At 42.0% G+C, this 20,543-nt stretch overlaps 1 protein-coding gene across 10 annotated transcripts in view; it reads right to left on the reverse strand.

Moving 5' to 3' along the window:
• The window catches only part of LMNTD1 (lamin tail domain containing 1), a 475,330-nt gene that overhangs the window by 403,371 nt on the left and 51,416 nt on the right, over nt 1-20,543 (reverse strand). For 5 of the 10 annotated variants that reach the window (XM_043881336.1, XM_043881332.1, XM_043881334.1 and 2 more), the window contains one exon: nt 2,145-2,317. The exons of the other annotated variants lie outside the window; for them this stretch is intronic. The gene's annotated coding sequence lies outside the window, so the exon portion shown is untranslated. The remainder of the gene's footprint in view (nt 1-2,144; nt 2,318-20,543) is intronic. 10 annotated transcript variants of the gene reach the window in all.

Here is a 20,543-nt window from a genome sequence, read left to right on the forward strand (position 1 = left end):
TATGGGCTGGGTGGGTGGACTCAGCACGTCCTTAGTACTCTGACTCCTGGGAAGCTTCCTAGTAAGGGCACTCACTATCCTATCAGCTCTAGAGAAAGTATTTCCGAGCTTTTAGTTAACGGAATGGAACAAGGTGTCACATTATTGCAGGAAATGGGAGAATGCCACCACCAGATTTTTTCAGGACGATCTTACGTGAAATGTGTGATGAGAATTCATCTTTGGAAAGCACACAGATGCCTCTGCCATCATGACTTTTAGTGTTGTTTTTTTTTTTTTTTTTAATATTTTTAATTCATTTATTTATTTGGCTGTGTCAGGCATGTAGGTCTTTTGATGTGGCACATGGACTCTCTGTGGCAGGGGGGCTCCACAGCATACTGGCTTCAATAGTTGTGACACATAAGCTTAGCTGCTCTGAGGCATGTGGGATCTCAGTTCCATGACCAGGGACGGAACCCATGGTGTGGTCTCCTGCATTGTAAGGCAGATTCTTTACCACTGGGCTACCAGGGAAGTTCCTGCCATCAAGCCTTTTTAGAACACCCCCAAATCCATTGCTGGTAACATCAAAGGAATTAATAAATGGTGGAGACTGTTTACCATTTACTTGATGGCTCCAGGGAAGGATTTCTGCTTTAAAAAAAAAAAATGAAAAGAAGAAAAGATAAAGAAGTTGTAGGAAGAAGAGATCATTGTTGGCACTCCAGGTTTTTAAAAGTTGCATATGGTCTCACTAATGCAAATAAAATAATTCCAGGCAAGGCAGTCTGTTATGTAGAGACCAGTGTTGGTCTTCTGAAGCTTCTAGATAATCCATGCAAACCCAAACGAACCCATGTACAAGGTAAACTGAGCACTGTGCCATGCATTCCAAGCAAGGAATGTAATGTCTAATGAAACTTGGCTCAAATATTTCTACATGGAATATTTTATTGGGTATGATATTTATACACACACTGGTGAAAAATCTTCTCTTTCAGCTTTTCATTGACCTTTCCAGATAATATAATCTCTGAAAGATACTGATTTTTTTTTTTAATATGGTGGTAGAAAAAAGGCATTCTGCTTTCACTTCAAGCGCCAATGTGTGTGTGTGTGTGTTAGTTGTTTAGTTGTGTCCAACTCTTTGTGACCCCATGGACTGCTGCCCACCAGGCTCCTCTGTCCATGGAATTCTCCAGGCAAGAATAGCGATTCCCTTCTCCAGGGGATCTTCTCGACCCAGGGATAGATCTCAAGTCTCCTGCATTGGCAGGCAGATTCTTTACTGTCTGAGCCACCAGGGAAGCCCATTACAAAACCAAAATTAACCTCCTCCCTAATACAAAGAAAGAGCCCTAGACTAAGTACAAATCCATAGCTTGTCAACACAGCCAGTTCACAAAATCAGCTCATCCTTTTCTGAATTCTTTTCTTACTGTCAGCGGAAAGTGTAATGCACTGAACTATATAAATACACTTCCACCAATGTGTTAATGAATTAAGGACTTGAGAAATACATATTTAAACTTCATATGAGTGGGAGTGATTCAGAGTTTGAAATATCTTATTGAAACATTTGGCTATAAAAATATAACAGAAAATATTTACTATGAGAACATATTTCTCATCATCTTGTGAATACTTTGGTATTAGAAAGTCTAAAAATTCCTAATCTCTTTTGCTTTCTCACAAAAACCTTATGGTTAGCAGACTTTTTAAGATAGCACAAAAAAAGCTTTCACTACACTTATGGCAAAAGTCAAACAGCTTATCTATTTCAAAAGATATTGGTGTAGTAACATACACACAAAACTTCTTTGTCTATTTCCAAAAATCAAAATTTTATGAAAGAAAAATTTCAGGATCTTGAAAATTAGTTAATACACTTATTACAAAAATTCCAAGTGTACAAATGTTCAAAAGGGAAATATTTTCAATATAGCTAAGAAGTAGCTTTCCAATAATGTTGAAGATTCAAGATTATTGCCATATTTGCAATCCTGGCAACAAAAGAAGACGTGCATATTTAATCCACTAGCTTTCATGTCTCCCTGAATATCAAGGAGATTAAAGGAGATTAAATTCATTTACATCAGACTATGGTGTTAATGTTGAAGAATTTATTAGCCCCTTTCCAGCATTGTGTTAGAAGTACTTACTTTCTTTCTTCTTAGATGTTCTAGGATTTAACCTCATGAGTGCCAGGAAGATTCGACAGACTCTCAGTGTAAAATCACCAATCTCAGGCTTAGATCCTTGCAACAGGATTTGTTGTATGTTGTCCTGGGCACCGGCTATGCTGATAGTTGCAGGGGCAATGTCTTCTATTTACCTAGGAGTGGTGAACTGCATTAGGTCTGAGTAAATAACAGCTAAGGTCTAATAGCCACTGCATTCAAAACATTTATTGTATGAAGGTCTTGTATTGTATTGTATGTGCTTGACTGGCTCAGGTATGCTTATTATAACAAACTAAGAAAAAGATTTAGATGGTGTCTAGCACAAAACCACTATGGCAATTGAAAGATCTGCAGTCTTTCTGTATTCTAAAGATCACTACCCACCTCCTGGAACATCTTTTTTGTTCTAAGAAGGATGACCACGTTAAGATCAAAGTTCTAGGCCTATAAAATGGATAATGTAAAAGACAGGTTTCCATGTCTGTCTATCAGTTCTACTGTCTCAGAGAAATGATTTCATGACTGATTCTCTGACTCAGTGTAGCTTTCTATTTTTCCCTCTAAAGAATTCTACCAGATTGTACATTAAGTTTTCAGTATGTTTGTTTTTCACAGTTTCATTTCATAGATTCATTTTACATTTAAATTCTTATCATAGTTGCATCCCTTCATTGCTGGTGGGCATTACATAACACAGGCCTTTCATCACTCCACAGAATGGTCTTCTTTGAAGGGAGGTCCCACTCATTCTAAAGGAGGAGTTTTAATGACAAGGCTAATTCCAAAGCAAGGATTTAAAGACTTGCAAATGACCGGTAATAATCTAAAAAACATATCCTATTTACAGTTAGGGCTGCAGAGATAGCAATTTGGTGTCTACTTCTATCTACTTTTTATGATAAAGAAAACACAAATATAAATCAGCCCTTTGTTTATTTAAGAAAAACAGTAGCTGTCTATAATTAAGGACCACATGTTTTCATTTAAACCTGAAAAATCTAGATTTATAACTTCTTTATTAAAAATTCCAACTTTGGCTAACATCCCCTTTTTAAAAAAATTTCTTCACTTAACTGGTACAATTTTAGATCAGTTAGTTTTTGCCCAGTTTGCTGCAAATGTTCAAAAGCAGCAGTAACATCTCTCTTAAAACAAAGGACTTGGTTCAGGTCTTTCATCAAATCTTTTTTTTTTTTTTTCCTTTATTTTTTATTAGTTGGAGGCTAATTACTTTACAATGTTGTAGTGGTTTTTGCCATACCTTGACATGAATCAGCCATGGATTTACATGTGTTCCCCATCCTGAACCCCGCTCCCACCTCCCTCTCCATCCCATCCCTCTGGGTCATCCCAGTGCACCAGCCCCGAGCACTTGTCTCATGCATCCAACCTGGACTGGCGATCTGTTTCACACTTGATAATATACATGTTTCGATGCTATTCTCTCAGATCATCCCACCCTCGCCTTCTCCCATAGAGTCCAAAAGTCTGTTCTATACATCTGTGTCTCTTTTTCTGTCTTGCATATAGGGTTATCGTTACCATCTTTCTAAATTCCATATATATGCGTTAGTATACTGTATTGGTGTTTATCTTTTTGAATCTATTTATCCAAACGTATCAGTCCATATTCTGGTCTCTAAATGCACTTGGTTCTAAGTCACTCATAGTTCTGACATATTAATGTTTGCATATTAGATCATTCTGCTGGGCTGTTAAAAATATATCTTCAGTGAAATGAAACTAGATGATTTCCAACCTTTTATGTTCAAACTTTTTATGTCTTAGAATTTTCCAAGGAAATTGGTACCATTTTCAATGGGAGTGCATTTCATGGCTTATGGGCCTAAAGATTTGGAGGTCTCTCTTAATGATTTCTGCAGGAATAACTGAGGCCTTTTGCTGTCATATACACAGGAAACAGGGTTGGTTTTGGGGATAGGAGAGAGAACAAGTCGGAGGTACTCACCATCTGAAAGAGAAATACTAGCAATGTGGTAAGAAGCAGAAACTTTCTAGTTTTCTGTTGCTATTAAGCCAAAAGTGATATGAACTGATCAAGGCAGCAAATCTCACTCAATGCAGCATGAACATGGGGACTCAAGAAATAAAAAGCTGGAGAAAGAAGGAGTCTTCCTAACAAGGTTGCAGTGTGATGAGATATCACCATTTTCAAAAGAAGCTGAACTTCCAAAGAAACACATGGGCCCACCAGTGTTCTCATGGGACGTTTTGGGAAAGAAGGAAAAAGAAAAATGGCAATATTCTAGCAATGTTATATACTCAGGAGATTCAACTGAACAGAAGGATGATGGAGAGAGTAGAGGTTTTCATATCTACCTTTATTAGCTTAAGAAATTTAACTTTTAGATTCATTATCCATGGTTATGTATTTTCACCATAAATATAAATATATTTATGCTATTATAAATTATAAATATTACATTATAACTATATAAATATATGAGAGATACTTTATTATATATTACAAATATACAAGAGATACATTCTCCCAGATGTACATCATACTCTTAATGGTGACTACTTCTCAGGAGTGATACAGTGGTGAATTGGTTGGGGGAGGACTTACACTTCTTAATTCATATGCCGTGCCTGACTCAGTAGCTCAGATATGTCAGACTCTTTGTGACCCCCATGGACCACTGCCTGCCAGGCTCCTCTGTCCATAGGATTTCTCAGGCAAGAATACTGGAGTGGGTTATCATTTCCTACTTCAGAAAATTTTCCTGACCCAGAAATCGAACCCATGTCTCTTGCATCTCCTTCATTGGGAGGCAATATTCTTTACCACTGTGCCACCTGAGAAGCCTTTTACTTTGTATAGTTCTGTACTATTTAATTTTTTATGTGTGTGTATTATGCGCAGTCAAATATATACCTATTTCCCTTGTAATTCATACAAAAAACTATAATATACCCTGTAATTAAAAAAAAAAAAAAACCTGCCCTGATCATGCATGCTAAGAATTATTTTATGCTGAGCAAGACCCTTGTGGTAAGCTTAATAACTAAAACCTCTTAAGATTTAGTTATGTAGTGAGTTTTTCTCTACCACAAATACTTTTAAAGGAAAATTCTAACATAATATGGACAGGTAACACATTGTTTTTAATGTTACTACCCTTTTTTTACGGAATAAAAATGCAAAAAAAAAAAAAAAAAAAATGCAGCACGCCACTTGACCCAATCACTGCCTGCCAGGGACTACAAGATCACAACATTGGGTTTACCTGTTTCCCCAGGAGCGTGCCACAGGCAGGAACCTCAGGGACTTCTTTTTCACTTTCCACATTTGCATTTCCCAGTGGAATACGAGTGACAAAAACTACATTCAAGAGGGCACAGAGCCTAAAGGACTTACAACCTATCTTACTCAAAGTACAGCAAGAGCTGGGGATTAGAACTGGCATGACCAATCACTTCTATCTTGGCACAACCATCTAAATTCTAACACCCCAAAAAATCATCATCATCATATCTTCCATTTTGGTGTCAGCCATACTGTCAGTCACTTCCTATACTTGTCATATACATTGTGTCTACAAGCAGGACTTCCTTGGCAGTCCAATGGTTAAGATGTGGGTGCTTTCAATGGGCCCCAGTTCAATCCCTGATCGGGGAACTAAGATCCTGCAAGCCTTGTAGTACAATCAACAAAAACAACACAAGTAATTCACCAAACTCTTATGGTTCACAAAATGTTGCAGATTAAATTCTCCTGGAGACAGACCCTAAAACAGAAGACTATGCATTGGGTGTTACGAGGTGTGTTCTTAGGGTTAATATTTGTACAAATGTTAAGGAAGCAGGATCGGGCAGAGGGAGCAGTTGAGCTGTAATGAAGTCCCAACAGAGCCTCACCCAGTGCTACAGCTGGGATGGCCCTGCAAAGCTGTGCCAAGGTGAAGCAAGGTCCCTCTTGCCAACCAGTATTTAGATGTAGGCAGGGGCAGCACCTTGAATAAAGTGGCTGTTTCTGGCCCAGCGCAGTGACCAGAGAGAGCTACTCACTCAGCTGTGAGAAGTCAGCATTACATTCCCAGCCATGGAAGAGTGAATGCTCCTACCCTGGAGGGTGGATGGAGCAGTTCTCCACCAGGGCACTAAATACCTAAATATCAGCCTCTTTCTACCATAGAATGTTGGTACTTAACCTGTGAGACTGATAAATTGGCACTTATTAACTGAGATTTGTTCTGTCTGGCTCGCTTGTACACTCTTAATGTGCCACCATGCATAAATATTCTCCAGTTCATTCATTAATTCATTTAACTTCATTCAATTCAAAAACTATAGGGTGAGTACCTGCAATATGCCAAACACTGCTTAGATCTGGTGATAAGAACAGATAAGGCAAAGTGCAGAAGAATGATAATCATGTTATAAAACATTTACTGAGCGTTTGCCTTGAGGCAGGCTCTGCGCATCTGTGTTTAATTTTCTAACAACTTTGTAAATTAGTTTCTATTTTGATTTCTGTTTTGCTAGTTGAGGAGACTCAAAAATGCAGGAGTTTAGTAAACTTTTCCAAGGTCACTCAGCTATTAATAATAAGGTGTGGCACAGGGTTTGAGCCCAAGCAGAATAATTCCAGAGTCCCTGGTCTTTCCCTGAGGGAAACAGTAACACAGAAAGACAGTCTCAGTATGAAGTGATAAGAGCTGAATGGTAACAGAGGAAGACAATCTCTGGTATAAAGTGATACCAGCTGAGGAAGAATGTCAGGCAAGAGTGTGCAGGAGAAAGCGGTCCAGCCTGAAGGGGTGGAGAAAACGTCCTGAAAGAAGATTTGAGTTATGATTAAGATCATCAGGGCGAATAAGAGTTAAAGAGCTTTCGAGGCAGACAGACTACCACAAACAAAACAAAGAGCTAAGGTGGAACTACAAGTAGTCCAAGGTTACTAGAGCATAAACAAGCAAAGCAGGAGTGCCTGGAGGTGAAATGGAGAAGGAGCAGGGGCCGGGTCAAGGTGAGCCTGCTTGAGCTCTGCTCAGGAATGTCTGCTTAAGCCTAGAGGACAGAAAACCATTCAACAGCTTAAAATAAGGAAGGACAAGGTGAGGTCTGTGCTTCACAACACAGGGGAGCACAACATCTGTGCCCCTCATAGGGGAGGGCTTAGGGTGCATGCCATACTGAGAACTCAAGAATTAGCTGCGGAGGAGGGAGGAGAGAGAAAGCACAGATGGCTGGAAGCTGACTGATTGTTTGGTGGTGCTGCTGACTCACAGGATGAATCTAGAAGGAGCCTTTGGTGTGGAGGGGGAGGGGTGCACAGTGATGAGGAAGGCTAGAGGGCAGATGTTTAATGCAGGTTAGCACTGGTGATTAAGGGAGTTATGCAACACATATATATGTCCCGTGGGCAGTTGTGAAATCATGCAACTTAGAAACTTAGATTGCATCTTGAACTCATGTTTTTTCTTTTTTTTTGGACTTCCCTGGTGGCTCAGACGGTAAAGTGTCTGCCTTCAAATGTGGGAGACCTGGGTTTAATCCCTGGGTCAGGAAGATCCCCTGGAGAAGGAAATGGCAATCCACTCCAGTATTCTTGCCTGGAAAATCCCATAGACAGAAGAGCCTGGTAGGCTACAGTCCGTGGGGTTGCAAAGAGTCAGACATAACTGAGCGACTTCACTTTCCTTCTTTCTATTTCAAATCCTAAAAGATGATGCTGTTAAAGTGCCGCACTTGGTATGTCAGCAGATTTGGAAAACTCAGCAGTAGCCACAGGACTGGAAAAAGGTCAATTTGCATTCCAATCCCAAAGAAGGGCAATGCCAAAGAATGTCCAAACTACAGTACAACTGTTCATTTCTCATGCTAGCATCTCATGCTCAAAATCCTTCATGCTAGGATTCAGCACTACATGAACCAAGAAATTCCACATGCACAAGCTGGATTTAGAAAAGGCAGAGGAACCAGAGATCAAATTGCCAACATCCGTTGGATCAAAGAGAAAGTAATAATTCCAGAAAAACATCTACCTCTGCTCATGGACTACACTAAAGCCTTTGACTGTGTAGATCACAACAAACTATGGAAAATTCTTAAAGAGATGAATCTCTTAAAGAGATGGGAATATCAGACCATATTACCTGCCTCTTGAGAAACCTATATGAAGGTCAAGAAGCAACAGTTAGAAACAGACATGGAGCAAAAGACTGGTTCAAAACAGGGAAAGGAGTACATTAAGGCTATATATTGTCACCCTGCTTATTTAACTTATATGCAGAGGACATCATGGGAAATATTGGGTTGGATGAAGCACAAGCTGGAATCAAGATTGCTGGGAGAAACAACCTCGCAAATGCAGATGATATCACTCTAATGGCAGAAAGGGAAGAGGATCTGAAGAGCCTCTTGATGAAGGTGAAAGAGGAGAGTGAAAAAGCTGGCTTAAAACTCAACATTCAAAAAACTAAAATCATAGCATCTGGTCCCATCATTTCATGGCAAATAGATGGGGGGGAAAGTGGAAACAGTGACAAGTTTTACCTTCTTGGGCTCCAAAATCACTGTGGATAGTGACTGCAGCCATGAAATTAAGACGCTTGCTCCTTTGAAGAAAACCTACGACAAACCTAGACAGCATATTAAAAAGCAGAGACATCACTTTGCTGACAAAGATCTGTTTAGTCAAAACTATGGTTTTTCCAGTAATCATATATGGATATGAGAGCTGGACCATAAAGAAGGATGAGCACTGAAGAACTGATGTTTTCAAACTGTGTGCTGGTGAAGACTCTTGAGAGCCCCTTGGACAGCAAGGAGATCAAACCAGTCAATCCTAAAGGAAATCAATTCTGGATATTCATTGGAAGGACTGATGCTGAGGCTGAAACTCTAATGCTTCCACCACCTGATGTGAAGAGCTGACTCACTGGAAAAGAGCCTGATGCTGGGAAAGACTGAGGGCAGGAGGAGAAGGGGGTGACAGAGGATGAGATGGTTGGATGGCATTACCGACTCAATGGACATGAGTTTGAGCAACCTCTGGGAGATGTTGAAGGACAGGGAAGCCCGACGTGCTGCAATCCGTGGGGTTGCAGAGAGTTGCACACATCTGAGTGACTGAACAACAACAACGCTCAGGTTCTTCATGTCTCATTGCAGAAAGAAACTCAGTGAGACAAAGTGTTACGTAAGAAGTAGATTCATTTAGAGAGAAACACTCTACAGACTGAGTGGGGGCCGTCTCAGAAGGCGGGGGCCGCCTCAGAAGGCGAGAACAGCACCATGGTGTCGGGTTGTCAGTTTTTATATGGCTGGGTAATTTCATAGGCTAATGAGTGGGAGGAATATTCCAGCTATTTTGGGCAAGGGCCAGGGAACTTCCAGGAATTGGACCACCATCCACCTTTCGGCCTCTGATGCTTGGTTTTGGAAGTGTCATGAAGCCTGTGGGTGTGTCATTTAGCACGCTAATGTGTTACAGTAAGCAATAAGGGAGTGTATACTGAGGCTCAAGGTCTAGAAGAAGATAACTTGTCTGCCATCTTGGACCTATTTGGTTCTAATCAGCTTATGTTGTGTCCTTGGGCTATGTCATTCTTTTAAAGGGTGTGTATGGCCCTTATGGCAGAAAGTGAAGAAGAACTAAAAAGCCTCTTGATGAAAGTGAAAGAGGAGAGTGAAAAAGTTGGCTTAAAGCTCAACATTCACAAAACTAAGATCATGGCATCCAGTCCCATCACTTCATGGCAAATAGATGGGGAAACAGTGGAAACAGTGGCAGACTTTATTTTTCTGGGCTCCAAAATCACTGCAGATGGTGATTGCAGCCATGAAATTAAAAGACACTTACTCCTTGGAAGGAAAGTTATGACCAACCTAGAGAGCATATTAAAAAGCAGAGACATTACTTTGCCAAAAAAGGTCCGTCTAGTCAAAGCTATGGTTTTTCCAGGAGTCACGTATGGATGTGAGAGTTGGACTGTGAAGAAAGCTGAGAGCCGAAGAATTGATGCTTTTGAAGTGTGGTGTTGGAGAAGACTCAATCTTGAGAGTCCTTTGGACCGCAAGGAGATCCAACCAGTCCATCCTAAAGGAGATCAGTCCTGGGGGTTCATTGGAAGGACTGATGCTGAAGCTGAAACTCCAATACTTTGGCCACCTCATGCGAAGAGTTGACTCATTGGAAAAGACCCTGATGCTGGGAGGGATTGGGGGCAGGAGGAGAAGGGGACAACAGAGGATGAGATGGCTGGATGACATCACCGACTCGATGGACATGGGTTTGAGTAAACTCCGGGAGTTGGTGATGGACAGGGAGGCCTGGCGTGCTGCGATTCATGGGGTCACAAAGAGTCGGACACAACCGAGCGACTGAACTGAACTGAACTGATGGCCGCTACCCTGCTTCCCTCCTGTTTCAGGTGGATATTCAAGTCTGAAGTGCAGATGAGAGGTGGGGGCTGGGTGTGGTTGGGAGACATATTAGAAAGTCAGTGTGGTGAAAACTGCAATGGTAGGGGACTTCCTTGGGCTTCCCAGGTGGTGCTAGTGGTAAAGAACCCTACCTGCCAGTGAAGGAGACATGAGACATAGGTTCGATCCCTGGAAAGAGCCCCTGGAAGAGGAAATGGCATCCCACTCCAGTATTCTTGCCTGGAGAATCCCATCGACAGAGGAGCCTGGTAGGCTAAAGTCCACAGGGTCTCAAAAAGTCAGACAGAACTGAAGCGACTTACCACAAGCATAGGGGACTTCCCTGGTGGTCCAGTGATTAAGACTCTGAGTTTCTGATGAAGGGGGTAAGGGTTTGACCCCTTGAGGAACTAAAATCCCACATGGCAAAACAAAACAAATCCTGCAGAGCTGAAATGACACCGTGGACATTTTCTACACCAAGCATGGGAAAAAAAGGATAGAGGTGGACTAAGGTTCAAACGTTGGAGAAGGTCAAGCAGAGAAGAGTTTACAAAGGACAAAGAAGTAGAGATGGCAGAGGACTGCCCAGTGTCAGACAGAGAGGGAAAGAACACTTGGTTTGCAATCAAGAGAGTAGTCCCAGGGTCAAAGGCATGGGGTAAATCAGGTAAGTCAAGTACTGCAAAGTGTGTATGGAGTCTGGCAATATGCCAGTCACACTGACTTTTCCAAAAGTGCCTGTAGGAAGCAGAGATGGTAGAACTGAATTGCGTACCCCCAAGCTGGGAAGGTGAATGGGAAGTAAAGGGTGGGGATAGCTACATGGTGTTGAAAATTCATTCAAGAAGGATGAAGGGAAATGAGTGCAAGATGGGAGCTACAGAGGACCCAGTGTAAGAAGGTTGGTACTTTTTTTTGTTTTGTTTTTTAAACATTTCCCAGATAACTAATATATGTCAGACACTAGGAGGATATTTTATCTTGAGATCTGATCCCTGCCTTCAAGGGACTCATAATCTAGTGAAGGAGACAGAAACATGAACAGCCACAGTAAAATGTGATGACAGTGGTGACAGAAGTATGACTGAAGAACCAGGGGAAGAGGGAGGAGAAAGCCCCTGTCTTTGCTTAAAGGTAAGGAAGTAGGTGAATCAGCCGAAGCCCAGCAGATGATCAGCAGAAAACAGAACATCTGTGGGGCAGCAAACATGAGTGCATGCTGAGTCATGTTTGACTCTTTGGCGACCCTATGGGCCACAGCCTGCCAGAGTCCTCTGACCAGGTATTTCCCAGGCAAGAATACTGGAATGGTGTGCCATTTCCTCCTCCAGGGGATCTTCCCAACCCAGGGATCGAATCCACGTCTCTTGCATCTCCTGCAATAGCAGGCAGTTTCTTTACCACTGCACCACCTGGGGAAGGAAGGGACAGCATGGTACAATGCAAAAGAGGGGTGCATTTGCTGAAATGAATGTTTGGTGTGGCTGACTCCAGGAGAATGGTGGAGGCAAGAGATGACACTAGGAAGGTGACAGTGAGTTCCCCTTACCGAGGGCTTTGTTTGCTGTGTTAAAGAATTTGAACTTTTTCTAAGTAATGATGGAGAATTGATGCTTTCAAAGTGTGGTGTTGGAGAAGACTCTTGAGAGTGCCTTGGACAGCAAGGGGATCCAACCAGTCCACCCTAAAGGAAATCAGTCCTGAATATTCATTGGAAGGACTGATACTGAAGCTGAAACTCTAATTCTTTGGCCACCTGATGCAAAGAACTGACTCATTGGAAAAGATCCTGATGCTGGGAAAGAATGAAGGCAGGAGGAGAAGGGGACAACAGAGGATGAGAGGTTTGGATGGTATCACCGACTCGATAGACACAAGTTTGAGCAAGCTCCAGGAGTTGGTGATGGACAGGGAGGCCCGGCGTGCTGTGCAGTCCATGGGGTCTCAAAGAGTTGGACATGACTGAGGGACTGAACTAAACTGAGGACATACTTCTCCTTTTTTACAGGAACCATCAGACTAATCCCGTTATCTTAAGATGTTGTGGGAGTTGGTCTGGTAAGACCTTTCTATTGTTAGTAACCAACTGAAAAATCATATAAGGCCTTGATAAGATAGCAAGTGGGGCACTCTCTGCCCCCTTCTGATGACTATGTCAGAAGCTTTCTCTGTTCCTTTTTCACTGTAATAAAACTATGCCACACAAAAGCTCTAAGGAATCAAGCCTCATCTCTGGTACCGAAGCTAAATTCTCTTCTTCAGAGGCCACAAATCTGACACCATTCACCATAAGCTATCACCATAAGAATACTTATGTGGTGTCAGGAAGAAGAAACAGTAAACAATCATTCAAGATTTCTGAATTGGTGGCTGAAGAGGTATAGAACCTGTAACAAGAAAGTTTTAACATTTATAAAATATAATGAGCTTAATTCTGAGATGACTGTGTGATATACAAAGAGCACAAATATCCAAGTACTGGGTGCCATGTGCCATGTGTTCAGTGTGGGATCAGGGTGGAGTTCAGAGACAGATCTTCAACAAATGGTAGTAATAGCAGGGGAATGAACAAAGAGAGAAGAGAAGGGACTCAGGGCAGAACCCTGAAGAATCCACATGTAAGAGGTTGTCGCAGGAGTGTTTGCATCAGCTTTTGTGGGGGAAATGGGGGGAGAAAAGGCCAGGGAAAAGTATAAAGTTTACTAAGTGGCACTGAGCCTGGTCTACAATGGAAAACTGACTTTTGCAGGAGTTCTATCCACAGGGCCACATGAGTTTCTATAGCAACATAAGGTGACCCAAAAGAGTGGGTGAACCAAACCCTGCTGGGGAGTCCACTGGACACATCAGCCAGGAGGAAGCAACGTCAAGAGATTTGAGGGTCCTAGTGAGTAAACAGTTGAATCTAAATTGCATAAAGAAGGATGTCAAAACAGGAGAAATTGAGTATTCTTTGAATTCAATAGCCAATGCAGCAATAGTGTAAAATGAATTATTGCTCCACTAAATTATCATTTTTTAGCAAATTTTTTTTTCTTTTTTTAGAAAATTTAAAGTAAATGTTTTGCAACTCAGGAGAAAACAAAAGATGCTCTTTGATCCCAGGTAAAGAAATAAGAACCCAGTGAAATTTTGTAACTTTCTTACTTGTACCAGGAATAAGAATATAGAACTAATCTTTTTTTGCTTTTTACTGAAAAAAAATTTTTTTTTCACTGCTCTGCGTCTTCGTTGCTGTGCATGAGATTTCTCTGGTTGCAGCGAGCGGAGGCTACTCTTCGTTGCAGTGTGCAGGTTTCTCCCCTGCGGTGGCTTCTCTTATTCTGCAGCACGGGCTCTAGGCATACGGCATCAGTAGTCATGGTACATGGGCTTACATCTCTCCTGTGAGATCTTCCTGGACCAGGGATTGAACCCATGTCTCCTGCACTGGCAAGCAGATGTTCAACCACTGGACCATCAGGGAAGTCCAAGCTTATCATCTCAGTGTCTTCTAAAGGAAAGCCTTGGGGTGGGGCTGGGATGCAGGAAGATCTATCTAATGAAATTCTTACATTCACTGCATACAGATCTTGGTTTGTACTCCACAGATTTATAATATCTCTAACTTCAAATGGTTGAGGAATGCAGTTGGTGAAAGAGTGATATTTGTAACATCAAGATAAGAGAAACCAGAAACCCATGAGTTTCAGAAAGACAAAAATGAGTCATGTCCCTCTTTACTTCTGATAATTTGTTTGAAATTTCACAATTTTTTTTTTTTTTTTTTTTTGGTTTCACAAGAAAGTGACATTGATGGGGGATCTGGAGTATCCCCAAATTGTAATTTGAAATACTTATTTAGAACCCACCAATTAATTCTAATAACTATGTTACAACATGGAAAATGCTTATATTATCGTGTTGAATTAAAGGGATAGGCAATCATCTGTAAGCTATAGTTGCAACTATGTAAACCATGTGGAACTGAAACATGAGTTGTGTAGACAGTGGAAATGTGAAGATTCTCCCCCTCTATTTTCTAATATGTAATTATTCTTTCAGCAGAAAAGAAAATCCATTTGTGCTTCACACAGCTAAGAAGTATGTAAAGCACATTCAATAAAATAGAATGGACTTCTCTGATAGCTCAGTTGGTAAAGAATCCGCCTGTAATGCAGGAGACTCTGGTTCGATTCCTGGGTCAAAAAGAACTGCTGGAGAAGGGATAGGCTATGCACTCCAGTATTCTTGGGCTTCCCTTGTGGTTCAGCTGGTTAAGAATCTGCCTGCAATGTGGGAGACCTGGATTCATTCCCTGGGTTGGGAAGAACCCCTGGAGAAGGAAAAGTCTACCCACTCCAGTATTCTGGCCTGGAGAATTCCAAAGGGGTTGCAAAAAGTCAGACATGACTGAGCAAATTTTGTTTTTTTCACTTTCTGCTCGCTTTCGCTTTTCATTCAATAGATATGATTCTATTCCATGGGAGCCTATAAATCTTTTCCACTCTGAAGACCTTCAGCTCTGTGTATTTTGAAAACCAGGGCCTGAAGCTTTTCCCTCACTTGCTGGAACAGCTAAGCCTCTAGAGTCTTAAATCCTATGTTCAACACGCAGACCACAGCTGCCTCTGTTTCTAGCTCCTATATGCCTGTCATTCATATGACACTTATTTTTTCAACTTCATCAAAATCTCCAGTTCCTTACAGTCTCAACATGACATCTTCAAATCCCTGACTCATCATTTCCATCTAGGATAACTGATATAAAACCTCTTTACATATCTCCTTGTCTAAATTCCAAAGTACTCTTATTCTCCCCTACCCCCAGATGCACTGGGAGAACATCTCATCTTGTAGACATACTAAGAGATTAAACCCTAATCAGGAGACAACTTTGATCATTACTTAGAGATTAGTAACTGCCGATCTCATATCCGTCTTCCTTCCTAATATTAATAGAATCTAATTCTTTTCAGCATGACAATGTGCAGCACCAAAGACTACACTTCTCAGATTCCCTTACAAATAGAGGTCACCAATGAGAGATGTGCAGTAGTCATCTGGGGAGAGGTCCCAGAAATATTCTTAAATGGAGGCGAACTCATCTGGACGGTTTGTTTCCTATTGTCCTTTCTCCGCTTTTCCTCTTCATGACTGAGATATATAATGACTGGAACTTCAGCAGCAATTTTAACACCATGAGGAAACCTTTAAAAAGTCTCTGTATGCTAAAGATAATGGAACAGAAACCCAGCAAGAGCCTGAGGGCACTGACAATATTGAATATTTACTATATAGCCCTAGACTTCCTGCTTGCAGACTTTTTTTCGGTTTTTTTTTTTTTTTTGGTAAAGGAAAATAAACATTTGTCTTTTAAAAGTCATTATTATCACATAATTGCTACTAGTGATTTGGCAGTTTCTAATAGACACAACTGCTTCAGTCATTCATTTTCTACCATTTGTTTGCTGACTGCTTGTTCTGAGTTTAGCATCATTTAAGAAGTTTGGGTAAAAACATAAAAAGTATAAGAACAGTTTTAGAGTACAAATAAATTCCCTATTTCTTCTATTTAAGGGAAGACAGATCTTAAAAATCAAGATGAACTTCATGGCAAACTATATTTTTCAAACACACTAAAAACTGTAGGCAATAAGCACTGTGCATTATCAAAGACAGCAGAGGGGGTGAGTGGAATACAGTGACTGAGAAAGAAGGTGATTAGGTGATAGTACTTGAAAGAAAGGGGAAGGTGGGGGTGATGGGATAGAGTCACACCGTTTCTTCTTAGGCAGGAAGGAAAATCATGAGCAATGGATCAGAAAGTGAAAGTCACTCAGTCGTGTCCAACTCTTGGCTATACAGTCCACAAATTCTCCAGGCCAGAATACTGGAGTGGATAGCCATTCCCTTCTCCAGGGGATCTTCCCAACCAAGGAATCGAACCAGGTCTCCCGTGCTGCAGGCAGATTCTTTACCAGCTGAGCCACCAGGAAAGCCCAAGAATACTGAAGTGGGTAGCCTATACCTTCTCCAGCGGGTCTTCTGGACCCAGGAATCAAACCACAGTCTCCTGCATTGCAGGCAGATTCTTTACCAGCTGAGCTACCAGGGAAGGGAAATAAGCATAATTTCAGGAGGTACTAAGGACCATAGTCTGGCTATATTCATTCTGCTGGGAGCCCTCAGATAAAACAGCCAGCCTCTCTGTTCTAGAGCATTCCCTCTTGCAAAACTACACATTGATAACATGCTTAGAAGCTGTGGGGCGAACTCCATATAACACCGTCAGTGCCACAGGGTTTTTATTATTGTACTACACTAACCTTTCTTCACAAGGTTGCTATAAAATTAACAACTCTATATGGAATTAATATTTCACAGTCCTGGGACTTCCCTGGTGGTCCAGTGGTAAAGAATCCACCTTTCAATGCCGGGCATGTGGGTTCAATTCCAGGTCAGGGAACTAAGACCCCACAGGTTGCAGGGCAACTAAGCCTGTGTGTGAGAAGACTGTGTGCCTCAACAAAGGGCCCCCAGGCCACAGTGAAGACCCAGAACAGTCCCCAAAAATTATTTTCAGAGCCCTCTGTCTTCATGACCTAAAGCTCTCTGCTAAGGCCTATGGGGGTCTGTGCTGAACAAAATCGCTCTTCAGGGTGTACTTTATGGGGTCTTCCCTGACATGGTGGGAACTGCCTATGGCATCCTTGCTCAGCGTGTGTGTCTTACTGTGTTTCTGTCCTGTTATGCTGTGCTGGCTAATATATCACGTTGTCACTAAAGATTTTGCTGTAATCTTTTAACAAACAATATCATAAGCCCAATGCACTCATCTTTCTCATGGTCACAATTCAGAAAGCTACACTGCTTTTAAGTCATTCAAGTTACCTGTAGGCAATATTTAACCATCTGTGTACCACTGATGTAAGACAGTACTAAAACTGACTATAGTAAGAACTGATAAGAGTTCTGCTTCCTCCTTTTCCCTCTAGTACGGATCCTAACACATTTCTAAGTCTTCAGTCAACTGACCCTGCTCCTCAATTCTTTCTTTTCTCATGACTCAGTTCCTGTCCCTTCAAGTTTTTAATAATATTAAATGGTATTTCTCAGATTTCTTCTACAGCCATTGAGTATTTCAGCATAAGGGCTAATCTTTCAGTAACTCAATGCGTTGAGTAAAAGCCTTAACCTGCACAAACACTTAACCTGCTCTAATTTGACAACCTTACTTCTTTCTCTAAAACCTGGTACTGTTTAAGGAAAAAGTATCACGGGTTAAGGGCTGAGCATGTAGGAGACCAGACTCCTGTGGAAGAGGCTCTTTGGAAGGCTCTTGGGAGATGGGAGATAACAGCTCTGTACCCATTCTGAGTCCAAGGTAAGGACTAAAGTGCATCACAGTGACTTTATCTTTCTTTTTTGGGGTGGGGGGGGGGCTCCTGACCTGGGAGCAAGTGGCAAAGATTAGGGCCCTTCTCTCTAACTGGAAGGCACTAAAGCCAATCATTTTCACCACAAGGCATAATCACGTAGGTAATGGCATTCTCTTCAGAAGGCTTCCCAAGTGACTCAGCAGTAAAGAATCCGCCTGCAATACAGGAGACATGGGTTCGATCCCTGAGTCAGGAAGATACCGTGGAGAAGGAAATGGCATCCTACTTCAGTATTTTTGCCTGGGAAATCCCATGGACAGAGAAGCCTGGCAGGCTACAGTCCATGGGGTCAAAAAAGAGCTGGACACAATAACAACAATTCTCTGCAGATGTCTGGCCTGATGGGTCTTAAGTCCTTGGATAAGTTTACCAGCTTCAGTATTAAATAGCATGGAAAAACGCTGTAAACAACATTTAAAGGCAAACTCTTTTGAGTTTGGATTACAACATTATACCATTGTATACTGTGTATTCCTATTCAAGTTCCTGCCACAGATGAACAGTTAACTATTCTATTGTAATGGAAGTCTGGACCAGCTGTGAGAGGAAAATTCACCATCTTCTACTAGGAAGATTAGAGGCTGTTACTAGCAAGGCAAAAACCAGTTATTAAAGTTTTCTGGGTAAATAAAGACTTTGTGTTACTGGGGATGGGTAAGCAATTAGCACCTGCCATCACACACAGGATACAAAGAGTGGATTGCAGAAGGTGGGCAGGAGCCTAAGTACAGTCCTAGTCATTCACACCTAAACTTACTGCTTGCCTTTCATCTTGCTAACTACTGACCCAAGACACCCCAGATGAGACACAAGGAGAGCTGATGTGAGTTCAGGATTTGCACAACGCGCTTCTATCCCTTAATGGCTATGGATCATGAGCAATTCACATAAACTCTTTGGGCAACAATTTCTCAGTGTGGAAAACAGTGTGATTAACACCTACTGTGCAGGGTTACTGGGATAGTTAGCAATGTGGGTGTGCATGTGTTCAGTCGCATCCGACTCTGAGTGACCCTGTGGATTGCAGCCCATCAGGATCCTCCACCCATGGGATTTTTCAGGTAAGATAATGGAATGGGTTGCCATGTCCTCCTCCAGGGGATCTTACTGATGCAGGGGTTGAATCCATGACTCCTTGCATTGCAGTATCTCTTGCACTGCAGGTGGATTCTTTACCACTGAGCCATTTGGGAAGCCCTAGTTAGCAATAATATATGAATACACAAAGTGAAAGTCACTCAGTTATGTCCGACTCTTTGCGACCCCATGGACTATACAGTCCATGGAGTCCTCCAGGCCAGAATACTGGAGTGGGTAGCCTTTCCTTTCTCCAGGGGATCTTCCCAACCCAGGGATTGAACCCAGGTCTCCCACATTGCAGGCAGATTCTTTACCAACTGAGCCCCAGGGAAGCCCTTAATTCACAAAGTATATGGCATGTAGGTGCCTTTCAATACATGATAAACATTGCTATAAATATATAACAAACCTCCATGTTTTCCCCAAAACACACACACACACATACACACACCCCAAGGGTAGGGAGAGAAGAGAAGGGAGAGAAGAGAGCAATAATTCTACACTGTTGTGAAAGGAGAAACCTATTGAAACATATTTTTGTTACTTTATCATTTCAGCATTTCAGGTTTAATATAGAATTTACCTGAGCTATGGCTTTTATACTGAGTCGGCTTCCACTTAGATGGATATATTACTTTAATTTACCAGAGAACAGGCAAGAAATTTTCTTCAAGGGAAAGGAGTGGGAGAGATCAGTCATCCCCTTCCAGAGAGACTGACAAAGTCTGAGTCTTCCCGACCTCTTTTTCTGACCTTTGGTAATCCAGCCCAGCATGGAAAGAAATGGGAGTGGGAGATAGCATCATCTCCCTCATTCCTGCTCACCACCCCCCATCATAGACACACATCATTCTCCAGAACATGATCTGCCTTCTGGAGGCAGAGGAACACTAGTAGAGAACTCCTTTCTACAAGTACTATAGTCAACACCTGCCATTTCGCTATGACTCATAGCATCAGAGTGGCTGCAGATGCCCCTGCAGGCTGCGTCCCTGTTCCCTCTGCTGCTGGGACTGCTATCTGCTGATGCCTCACAGTCGGCCTCCTCCCCAGGAACTGCTCTCAGTCAAAGGGGGCTGCCCTGCTCTCCCTGGGCAGCCTGCATTCAGGGAATCCTTGAGAAAGGGGTACGTACAAAGGCCCAGCACCATCACCTGAATTCAGAAAGAAGACTTCAGCTCCTGAACTTCACTGGAGATCTGCTGAGGCCTCGCTGACAACCGCATCACAGCCCAGGTCTGTCCCTCTCAGGGATGTTGACTCTTCCCTGTTCCCTCAGCCCCTCACAGGGGCTCCTCAGAGCTCTCACCAACTACATAATTGCCTGCACGCAAATCTCCATCTCAGACCCTAAGTAAGATCAGTCTACAAACAACCTACAAATGGTCTACAGTCTACAAATCAGTCTACAAACGGCCTTTGACAGTGAAGGATAGAATCTTGTAGGACCATCCTGCTGGCAAGGCTCCTGACAAGCCAC

This window comes from Cervus elaphus, chromosome 22, assembly GCF_910594005.1.
Source record: "Cervus elaphus chromosome 22, mCerEla1.1, whole genome shotgun sequence".
Taxonomy (NCBI): domain Eukaryota; kingdom Metazoa; phylum Chordata; class Mammalia; order Artiodactyla; family Cervidae; genus Cervus; species Cervus elaphus.